We start from the raw sequence: 10,649 nt of genomic DNA on the forward strand, positions 1-10,649 counted from the left end.
CCGTTTACCCCTGGTCCTAAAGTGAATATTTATTTTCTACTCTTCTTGTATTAATTGTTTGTTTACTTGCACTGCTGTAACTGGAGCCTCGTCGTCTAGTCTCTCTACATACTGGACTGTATGTAGCGGAGATGACAATAAAGTTTACTTTGACTTCAGGAGCAGGTGCACCGAGGGCTCTCGCGCTCACTTTTCGCTTATAGAATTTCGAAAAAACATCGGTGCAAATTATAAGTCTGTATCATAATATCTGGTGTTTTGTGTTTGTTGTTTTGTTTTTATTTTGTTTTATTTTGCGAGTTGATTATTAGATCCCGATCGTTTACTCTTGCTGTCCTGTGAACAGCATCGGCATGAGAATATCACCAGGTAAACCCGCGACATTTTTAAACATTTTGTTGTTCAAGAGGAACAAGACTGACAGAGTGTGTTTTAGGTAACCTCACAAATGTCACAGATGACACATTTAGTGTTTGGTGCACATCTGTTCAACCAACTGGAACACCAGTCCACATGTATATACACACTCTCTCTCTCTCTCTCACACACACACACAGACACACACACACACACATGAACACACACACACACACACAGAGCCCTTTTGAATGTTTGCAAGTATGTGTATGTGGTGTTAAATAGGCCTATACTACTGCGCTTTTATGTCGCTCGTAAGGGTGAAACTCATTGTGAAACGTTTGAGAACCACTGCTACAGAACAATGGAGATTTCCATTATACGGTAACACCTGCAACTCACGTGACGCCCAGAATTGTACAATACTGATGCTTGAGAGAGCGCGCGTGATGCAAGTATGTGTAGAGTGTTGAGCGCGTGATCAGTGGTGAGAAAAACAACTCACAAAACTTGACATTTCTATACTCGTGGCTCACTTGCACTTCTAATCTATTCGTTTGCACACTTACACACACACAGCTGCTGTTTCCTGTTTTGCTACACTCTGGAGAGCCTCGCCTTTAACGGTCTTCTCTCACAGAGAGCAACAGAAAACTTCATTAAGAAAACTTCGAAAAACTCGAGATTGACTGAACTCAGTTCAAAGTTACCTTGGCACTTACCTTTAGATGTGAGAGGTAGTGATGGTCCGCTTGAAGCTGACGCTCCGGTGCATGTGTCAAAAAGATCAACACGCTGCTTCAGAAGCACTGTGTCGAGGCTTGATTCGTTTGGCCAGAGTCACGTGATTAGTGACGTCTGAAGTTTCATTTAGAACGTACTTTTTTTAATTGAACTTTATTGAAACACAATGAGTGTAGAACATACAAACAGATGAAGTTTACAAAAGAACAGAACATGAACATACAGAACCAGGAGTAAAAAAAATTATTATATGAGTACGCGCAATAATCAACATATAAATATTGTTCTGAGAGGCTTTTTGTTGGTTGAGTCCAGAGATGGGCTGTAACGCGTTACTTGTAACGCGTTACTGTAATCTGATTACAGATTACAGTAACGCGTAATCAGATTACAGTAACGCGTTACAAGTAACGCGTTACTGTAATCTGATTACTTTTTTCAAGTAACGAGTAATGTAAGGGATTACTATTGCAAAAACGGTAATTAGATTACCGTTACTTTCACGTAGGAACGCTGCGTTACTGCGTTACTAAAACCGTGATTTTTTGCGAGAACGTCTCATGACAGTGACGTAAGCGAGTGCGACGTTCGTGACAACAGCTGTCTGCAGATCATAATATATCGAGTGCGGGACAGAGTGTAGCGTGCAGCGTTTAAAGCGTGGAAGTACTGACCTTATTTTGAGTTTGATTCCATAAAAAGTGACAAAAACATTAGTGTCCGTTGTGCGTGGGAAGAAAACTTCTTTTTACAGCGAAAAAACCCCTAAACTTCCGAGCAAGCACCGAGTGTACTACGACCAGAGATGGGCAGTAACGCGTTACTTGTAACGCGTTACTGTAATCCGATTACTTTTTTCAAGTAACGAGTAATGTAAGGGATTACTATTGCAAAAACGGTAATTAGATTACCGTTACTTTCCCGTAGGAACGCTGCGTTACTGCGTTACTAAAACCGTGATTTTTTTCGAGAATGTCTCATGACAGTGACGTAAACGAGTGCGACGTTCGTGACAACAGCTGTCTGCAGATCAACAATGGATAATATATGGAGTGCGGGAATATGAGCGTGCAGCGTTTAAAGCAGGGGACCCCAATCCCAGTCCACGAGGGCCGGTGTCCCTGCAGGTTTTAGATGTGTCCTTGATCTATCACAGCTGATTTGAATGGATAAATTACCTTCTCAACATGTCTTGAAATTCTCCAGAGGCCAGGTAATGAACTAATCATGTGATTCAGGTGTGTTGATCCAGTGTGAGATCTAAAACCTGCAGGGACACCGGCCCTTGTGGACTGGGATTGGGGACCCCTGGTTTAAAGCGTGGAAGTACTGACCTTATTTTGAGTTTGATTCCATAAAAAGTGACAAAAACATTAGTGTCCATTGTGCGTGGGAAGAAACCTAAACTTCCAAGCAAGCGCCGAGTGCGCTACGACATATGTGAAACTCACAGAGAAACTCGCGGATTCTTCCACTGACCGCCGCGGCACACCTGCACCAGCGTAAACCTCCGCCTACCCCAGTCCTGCTTTACAGGTGAAAATAGAGCAACAGGACCGCTAGTCTTTGATTTTATTTATTTTCTGCTGTGTTTTACTTGCATCTATTTGAAAGAGTGAGTGTAAATACAAAAAAATATTTTATTTTATGTGCTGGAATGTGCAGAAAATAGGTTTAAATGTTAAACAAATTTCTTCCAGTCAGAGAATGTTGCATATAATTAAATTTTTGCTTGATGCATAAAGTTAAAAGATTTAAAGTTTTAAAAAGAGACGTTTCCATTTGATTACATTTTGTATGATGGATTATGCAGAAAAAGTAGAATTGGGCTGAAAGATCTATCGCTTTATTACCTATTCAGGTTGTAAATTGTGTTTTTAAAAAGTAACTAAGTAACTAAGTAACTAAGTAATTAATTACTTTTGAAAATAAGTAATCAGTAAAGTAACGGGATTACTTTTGGGGGGAAGTAATCAGTAATTAGTAACTGATTACTTTTTTCAAGTAACTTGACCAACACTGACTACGACGTAATGTGAAATTCACAGAGAAACTCGCGGATTCTTCCACTGACCGCTGCAGCACACCTGCACCAGGGTAAACCTCCGCCTACCCCAGTCCTGCTTTACAGGTGAAAATAGAGCAACAGGACCGCTAGTCTTTGATTTTATTTATTTTCTGCTGTGTTTTACTTGCATCTATTTGAAAGAGTGAGTGTAAACACAAAAAAATATTTTATTTTATATGCTGGAATGTGCAGAAAATAGGTTTAAATGTTAAACAAATTTCTTCCAGTCAGAGAATGTTGCATATAATTTAATTTTTGCTTGATGCATAAAGTTAAAAGATTAAAACTAATAAAACAAGTTTTAAAAAGAGACTTTTCTATTTGATTACATTTTGTATGATGGATTATGCAGAAAAAGTAGAATTGGGCTGAAAGATCTATCGCTTTATCACCTATTCAGGTTGTAAATTGTGTTTTTAAAAAGTAACTAAGTAACTAAGTAATTAATTACTTTTGAAAATAAGTAATCAGTAAAGTAACGGGATTACTTTTTGGGGGAAGTAATCAGTAATTAGTAACTGATTACTTTTTTCAAGTAACTTGACCAACACTGGTTGAGTCTGATATTGATTGTATGTACAATTCCATATCCTTATAAAAAAAGGCAGAAATATGGTGTTTTATTAATAAACTTACATTTATGGATAGAAAATTTAGCTAAAAGTATTAACAAATGTATTATAAAAACATTTATCATTCTTCCTGGGGAACTTAAAGAAACAGAATAAAACATTTTCCCATCATTAAGAAAACTCCATTAAAATGCTAAATTCCTTCCAGAATCTCTGTGTAGAGGAACAGTACCAAAAAAGATGTGTCACAGTTTCTGGATGATCCCCACAGAAAGTTCAATTAGTATTTATGTCTCTTTTAAATGTTACATATAGGGACTGGCACTGAGCCAAATTTAGCAATGCCAACATACTGTAAAAACAATATTTGTCTGTTATATATAATACATCTATATATACTGTCAAAGATACTTGTCTTTGAGTGAAGATTTAAGGTAATAGGAAATATAAATAACTGCAACTTGAATCTTTACTGAAGCTCAGTATTTGACACGGAGTTCAAACTCACTGCTGTAATAACTAATAATGATTAATATAATAACTATAATATTGGCCATATTATATTTACATTACCAAAGTGAGATGACTTTAGTCTCATGAATAACATTAGCTAATTGTTATTTACTAACTAATCTTAAATGACTGTTCAGTACAGAAATGAAGCCCAACAATCATGTTTTACAGTCCTGTGGTCTCAGCCTCAGATACTTATTAAATCACACAGAGCTCATGTAGAAACAAATGAACAAAATATGTTCTCCTTCATTTCTGTCAAACAAAGCTGTATGAAACCAGATGTTAGTATCATGGTTGCTAGGCAACCTGAGCAGGCTAGACATCCCATTTCACAAGCCTACAAGCCTCGCACTTCCGGCCTTAGCGGTCTTTGAGTACGCGGCCCTTGAGCACCATTAAGGCTGCGTACTTTAAGGCTGCAGACCCTGAATTGGGATACAGCCCTGGCCTGATTGGGGAGGGGACCAGAGAAAACTACGGAGTCCGACATTGTTTTGGCAAAGTTACACACTGATTCAATATTGATTTTAGTGACCTGACCTCCGATTGGCGTAACCGGGTGTTGATTGATTGATTGATAATACTTTATTCATCTCAAGGGAAATTGAGTTAACCCTCTCAGGCTCAAATAAAGTTTTTGTTGCTAATGCACAACCGAGTCCTGCAGTGATACTTCTGAGTAAAAAAAAAAAAAAACTCATAAAATATGTATGTGGGGTAATCAGGTTGTTAGTTTTTAACTGTTCCAAATCGGCAACGCCTGTGTTACGTTCTTAGTCTAGGCGAGTATGAACGCAACAAGACGCTGGCCCACTCACACACCACCCAAGCAAATACACAAACAACAATATCCTTTTAAGTGCTAAGCAGCCATTTATTTTCTTCAGCAGTGAGCAGTGCCAAAAATAACAAACAAAACTCCCTAATGGTCCCTACGCTTCCCTACGCAAAAATGAAAACCAAACAAAAGACAATTCACTTACCTAACTTCCTAAATGAAAAACAGGAGAAAACGTAATCAACAAAAATGGCTTCTCACCCCTACTAGGCTGCTGCAGTGAAGGATATATACAAGGTGAACAAAAAAAGTACGATCGCTACTTGACAAATCTATTTACAGCTATTTACAAAATTGACATAATAACGCCAGACACACACACGAGGCTATACTGGCTAATCACTTTGTCAAAGAAACTCTACACTGCAACGAAAATCAACAAACAGGTTCTTGGTTGAACGGTGGAGGTTAGGAGAGAGGGGGGGCCAGGTGGCTGTCATCCGGTAGTTAAGTGCTGGAGGTGATCAACCAATTATCCAATCCGAGGATAGGCACAGACTCCACCCAGATACCCAGCAGGCACGCCCAGGTGTCCACCTCCTAAGAGAAAAAGGGGAAGAAAACCCACAGCCATCCTCTGGTGGGAGGAGTAACACAAAACAAACAACACTGGATCATAACATTTCCCCCCACCCAAAAATCAAACATTTAACCCCAAATGAAAAATGTTTGATTCAAGACCTCGAGAGGGCATCAGCCATGACATTCTCTAAGCCCTTTTTGTACCGGATTTCAATGTTGTAGTCCTGAAGGAATAAGGACCAGCGCATAAGGCGCTGGTTGCTGTTCTGCATCCGAGTTAGGAACTGGAGTGGGTTGTGGTCAGAGAACACGACGGTTGGAAGGGGACTGGATCCAAGGTACACTTCAAAGTGCTGTAAGGCTAGCAACAAGGCTAAGGCTTCCTTTTCAATCGTGCTGTAATGCAATTGGGGTTTTAGGAATTTTTTGGAAAAGAAACAGACTGGATGGTAGTAGTAATATACCTATAGCTTTTTTTGCCCCCCCCCCCCCACCCCACCCCACACACCCCCACCCCCCACCCCCACACCCCCCACACCCCCACCCGTATCCCCCTCCGCGTCCATGTGCGCGCGAACGGACCTTGCGCGTGAACGGACCTCTCGCGTGAACGGACTTGCGAGTTCAGAGATCATATGTTTACATGTGTTTAATAGCGTTTTATTTAATGAAACCATTACGTGTTTTAATTAAACTCTTTTTTAAAGGATTGTATAGGTCTCGGAGTTCTGTTATTTAGACATAGATGATTTAATTTAACTAGTTTAGGGGTATTTTTCTTTAGGGCTCTGAAACACACAGAGGCTAATAGTTTTTAAACAGAAAGTTTTTCCACCTTCTAAAAACACACATATTCACACGCAGCATTTAATTTAACTAGTTTTAGGGGTATTTTGCTTTTTCTTTAGGGCTCTGAAACACACAGGGGTGTAATAGTTTCAAACAGAAAGTTTTTTCCACCTTCTAAAAACACATATTCACACACAGCATTTAATTTAACTAGTTTTAGGGGTATTTTTCTTTTTCTTTAGGGCTCTGAAACACACAGAGGCTAATAGTTTTAAACAGAAAGTTTTTTCCACCTTCTAAAAACACATATTCACACACAGCATTTAATTTAACTAGTTTTAGGGGTATTTTGCTTTTTCTTTAGGGCTCTGAAACACACAGAGGCTAATAGTTTCAAACAGAATACCACAAACAGCAGGCATTCCTTAGAAATAAACAGGGATTTTTAATTCTGCAACATTTAGACCCCCTACAGTCAGCAGAAGAGGCCATCCTTATCAAGAGCATCTCAATTGTACTGCCATAGTTTTCAATACAAATAGTCTCCTTTATCTTATGGCAGAGGGCCGGCTGTGCTAGGTCCATCGGAGCCACTATAGCTTTTATCATGCCATTACACCCTTATCTCTGCATCTCAGAGGGCACCTGAAACAAGCCCCACACCTATATAAAAACACCCTAATCAAACACCCTGTATTTTTCCTCACTACTTTACATTTGGCCTTGAGAGCATTTTACTTTTAATTTAACTAGTTTTTAGGGGTATTTTTCTTTTTCTTTAGGGCTCTGAAACACACAGAGGCTAATAGTTTCAAACAGAATACCACAAACAGCAGGCATTCCTTTAGAAATGGGATTCTTAATTCTGCAACATTTAGACCCCCTACAGTCAGCAGAAGAGGCCATCCTTATCAAGAGCATCTCAATTGTACTGCCATAGTTTTCAATACAAACAGTCTCCTTTATCTTATGTCAGAGGTCCATCGGAGCCACCATACCTTTTATCATGCCATTACACTTTCTACTGACCATCCTCCAAACAGGCATCACCTTTTGTTTACACCTTTTATCTCAGCATCTCAGAGGTCACCTGAAACAAGCCCCACCTATATAAAAATGCCCTGATCAGCCACACTAACCCTTTACAACGGTCATTGAGAGCATTTTACTTTTAATTTAACTGTTTTAGGAGCATTATGCCTTTTTCTTTAGTGCTCTGAAACACACAGAGGCTAATAGTTTTCAAACAGTGTCACAAATAACATGTATTCCTTTAGAAATAAACTGTGATACTTCTAAAAACAAACAAACACATATTCTTTCCTCATGACTAGCCAATTCGCCATTTTATTTAAATATCTGAATTTTCGGAATGATGATCCAAGCGGGACACAGAGGCTGCTAGTTTAACGCACCAGAATGCAAATATAAATAAAAGCATGACTATCCTGAGAGCCTAGCTGCAGCGACACCTTTCTTTCACACGGATGCCTGGATGTGCGTTGGAGCCGACTGTGCTACCCGCACACAGCGTTTCTGACCTACGGGCGCTGCTTATACAACAGAGAAAAGCAACAATACAGCGTGTTTCTCTGCTCCAAGACATCGGTGGGCCTTTCACACGGTAAGCATGTCTGTTATACCCAGCACATAAATGTCTGTATGTCAGTGCTGATTATACAAACCCTGTTTAAAATGTGACACATATGTTGTCCGAAAACAAATCCTCTAAATTTGCAAAGTTACTGATTTAAAAATATATTTTCGAATTTTTAGTTGCATGTCAAACATACGATAGACTCTTGAGCGTATTTATTTATATAGCTACATTCACAACGGTACAACCATGCTAAATAAAAGATACCCAAGCACCAAAGCACTCTAATGCAAGCCTCTAAACTACATGTTGATAAGTGCATGAAGTTAACCTCTACAGCTGAAAACAGTATGTATCCGCACTCTGAGGGTCTGCTGAATTGTTTTTAATATTGTGCTTTTTCACGAACTGCAGATGATGAATTCCTCTTTATTGGACATAGTGTCCTTAAGCTATTGTTGCTCATACTTACAGAGTTCCCTAGCTACTTCTTTACTATGTCAGTAAACTTTTCGAAAAGGTTTTAAACAGAAAGTTTTTTCCACCTTCTAAAAACACATATTCACACACAGCATTTAATTTAACTGTTTTAGGAGCATTTCAAACAGAATACCACAAACAACAGGTATTCCTTTAGAAATAAACTGTGATACTTGTAAAAAAAAAAAAACAAAACAAAACAAACACATATTCTTTTCCTCATGACTAGCCATTTCACCATTTTATTTAAATATCTGAATTTTCGGAATGATGATCCAAGCGGGACACAGAGGCTGCTAGTTTAACGCACCAGAATGCAAATATAAATAAAAGCCTGACTATCCTGAGAGCCTAGCTGCAGCGACACCTTTCTTTCACACGGATGCCTGGATGTGCGTTGGAGCCGACTTTGCTACCCGCACACAGCGTTTCTGACCTACGGGCGCTGCTTATACAACAGAGAAAAGCAACAATACAGCGTGTTTCTCTGCTCCAAGACATCGGGGGGGGGCCTTTCACACGGTAAGCATGTCTGTTATACCCAGCGCATAAATGTCTGTATGTCTGTATGTCAGTGCTGATTATTCAAACCCTGTTTAAAATGTGACACATATGTTGTCTGAAAACAAATCCTCTAAATTTGCAAAGTTACTGATTTAAAAATATATTTTCGATTTTTTAGTTGCATGACAAACATACGATAGACTCTTGAGCGTGTTTATTTATATAGCTACATTCACAATGGTACAACCATGCTAAATAAAAGATGCCCAAGCACCAAAGCACTCTAATGCAAGCCTCTAAACTGTATGTTTGATAAGTGTATAAAGTGTACCTCTACCTCTACAGCTCTACAGTTTGTATCCGCACTCTGAGGGTCTGCTGAATTGTTTTTAATATTGCGCTTTTTCACGAACTGCAGATGATGAATTTCTCTTTATTGGACATAGTGTCCTTAAGCTATTGTTGCTCATACTTACTGAGTTCCCTAGCTACTTCTTTACTATGTCAGTAAACTTTTCGAAAAGGAAGGTGTTGTAGATTTAAAGAAACATCCTAATTGAAGCAAAGGCAAAAAATTGGAACGAATTTTATGTGACTGTTCATATTAAAGCCAACAACAAGTGAAAATCCAAAACCGACTCCAATGCTTTGTATTAATGATCTCCCCCTCTCTCTCTCTCTCTCTCTGTGTGTGTGTGTGTGTGTGAGTGTGTGTGTGTGTGCCCTCACAGAAGGAAGGTCACAGCAGGAGCTTTTTCAAACGCGTTTCCAATCATCTTTACAAGAAGTGTAGCTCATACAATGGTATTATTTGCGATACTTTATAAATATGAAACTCTAAAGATTTTGAGCTCATGCAAATTGTGAAACAAGAATCTAAATATTTTGTGTCACAGTGATTTCTATAAAAGCATGTTGTTTATGGGGATAATGTAACAAATCTTTTGTGGCCCTATTAATGATCACTGGTAATTGAAGAGGAAGCTGAACCCCGGCTCTGGACATTTTCATGACAAGTGACAGCGCAGACATCTGCTAATGAGAGAACATGTTTTATCATCATAAACACTGTGATATGAAGCATCGTTAAAGTGTCACTTCAGTAATGTTTTTAATAGATGACTTTAAAACACTAAACTCTAATTTCTGTGGTTTATTTTAAGCTTACAACATGTGGTAAGACGATGAGTTTTACTTCACACTGTCCGTGTTATGTGTATCTATTTATCATGTATGCTACTTTGCTCTGTGGACTGTAAAATGTTTCATTGTGTTCATGAAATAAACCAGACTTTCACCGTCTGAATCTTTTACTGTTTTTCTGCTTTTGTACACTCCAAGTTTGACAAACCTACAGACATCCAGAGTTAACTCACTAACAATGTGGAGCAGTCTCAGTGTATTTAGCTGCTTTTTCCCTAAACACAACCAACTGAGAGAAACGCTTGTAGTCCTCACTTTGGTCATTTTGAACGTTGAAGGAGATTTGTTCCATAGACACCTTATACTAGTGTTCTATTTAAATTCAGATTCCTTTTATAGTTTGCGGTTTCTTTACTAACACATTTGTAGATAAGTTTATTGCTGAACCACACAGCTAGCAGTCTCACTCACTCTCTAGGTTTTGAAGTTTTGTGTGTGTGTGTGTGTAATGGTTTAGTC

Source organism: Oreochromis niloticus, unplaced genomic scaffold (assembly GCF_001858045.2).
Source record: "Oreochromis niloticus isolate F11D_XX unplaced genomic scaffold, O_niloticus_UMD_NMBU tig00001931_pilon, whole genome shotgun sequence".
Taxonomy (NCBI): Eukaryota; Metazoa; Chordata; class Actinopteri; order Cichliformes; family Cichlidae; genus Oreochromis; species Oreochromis niloticus.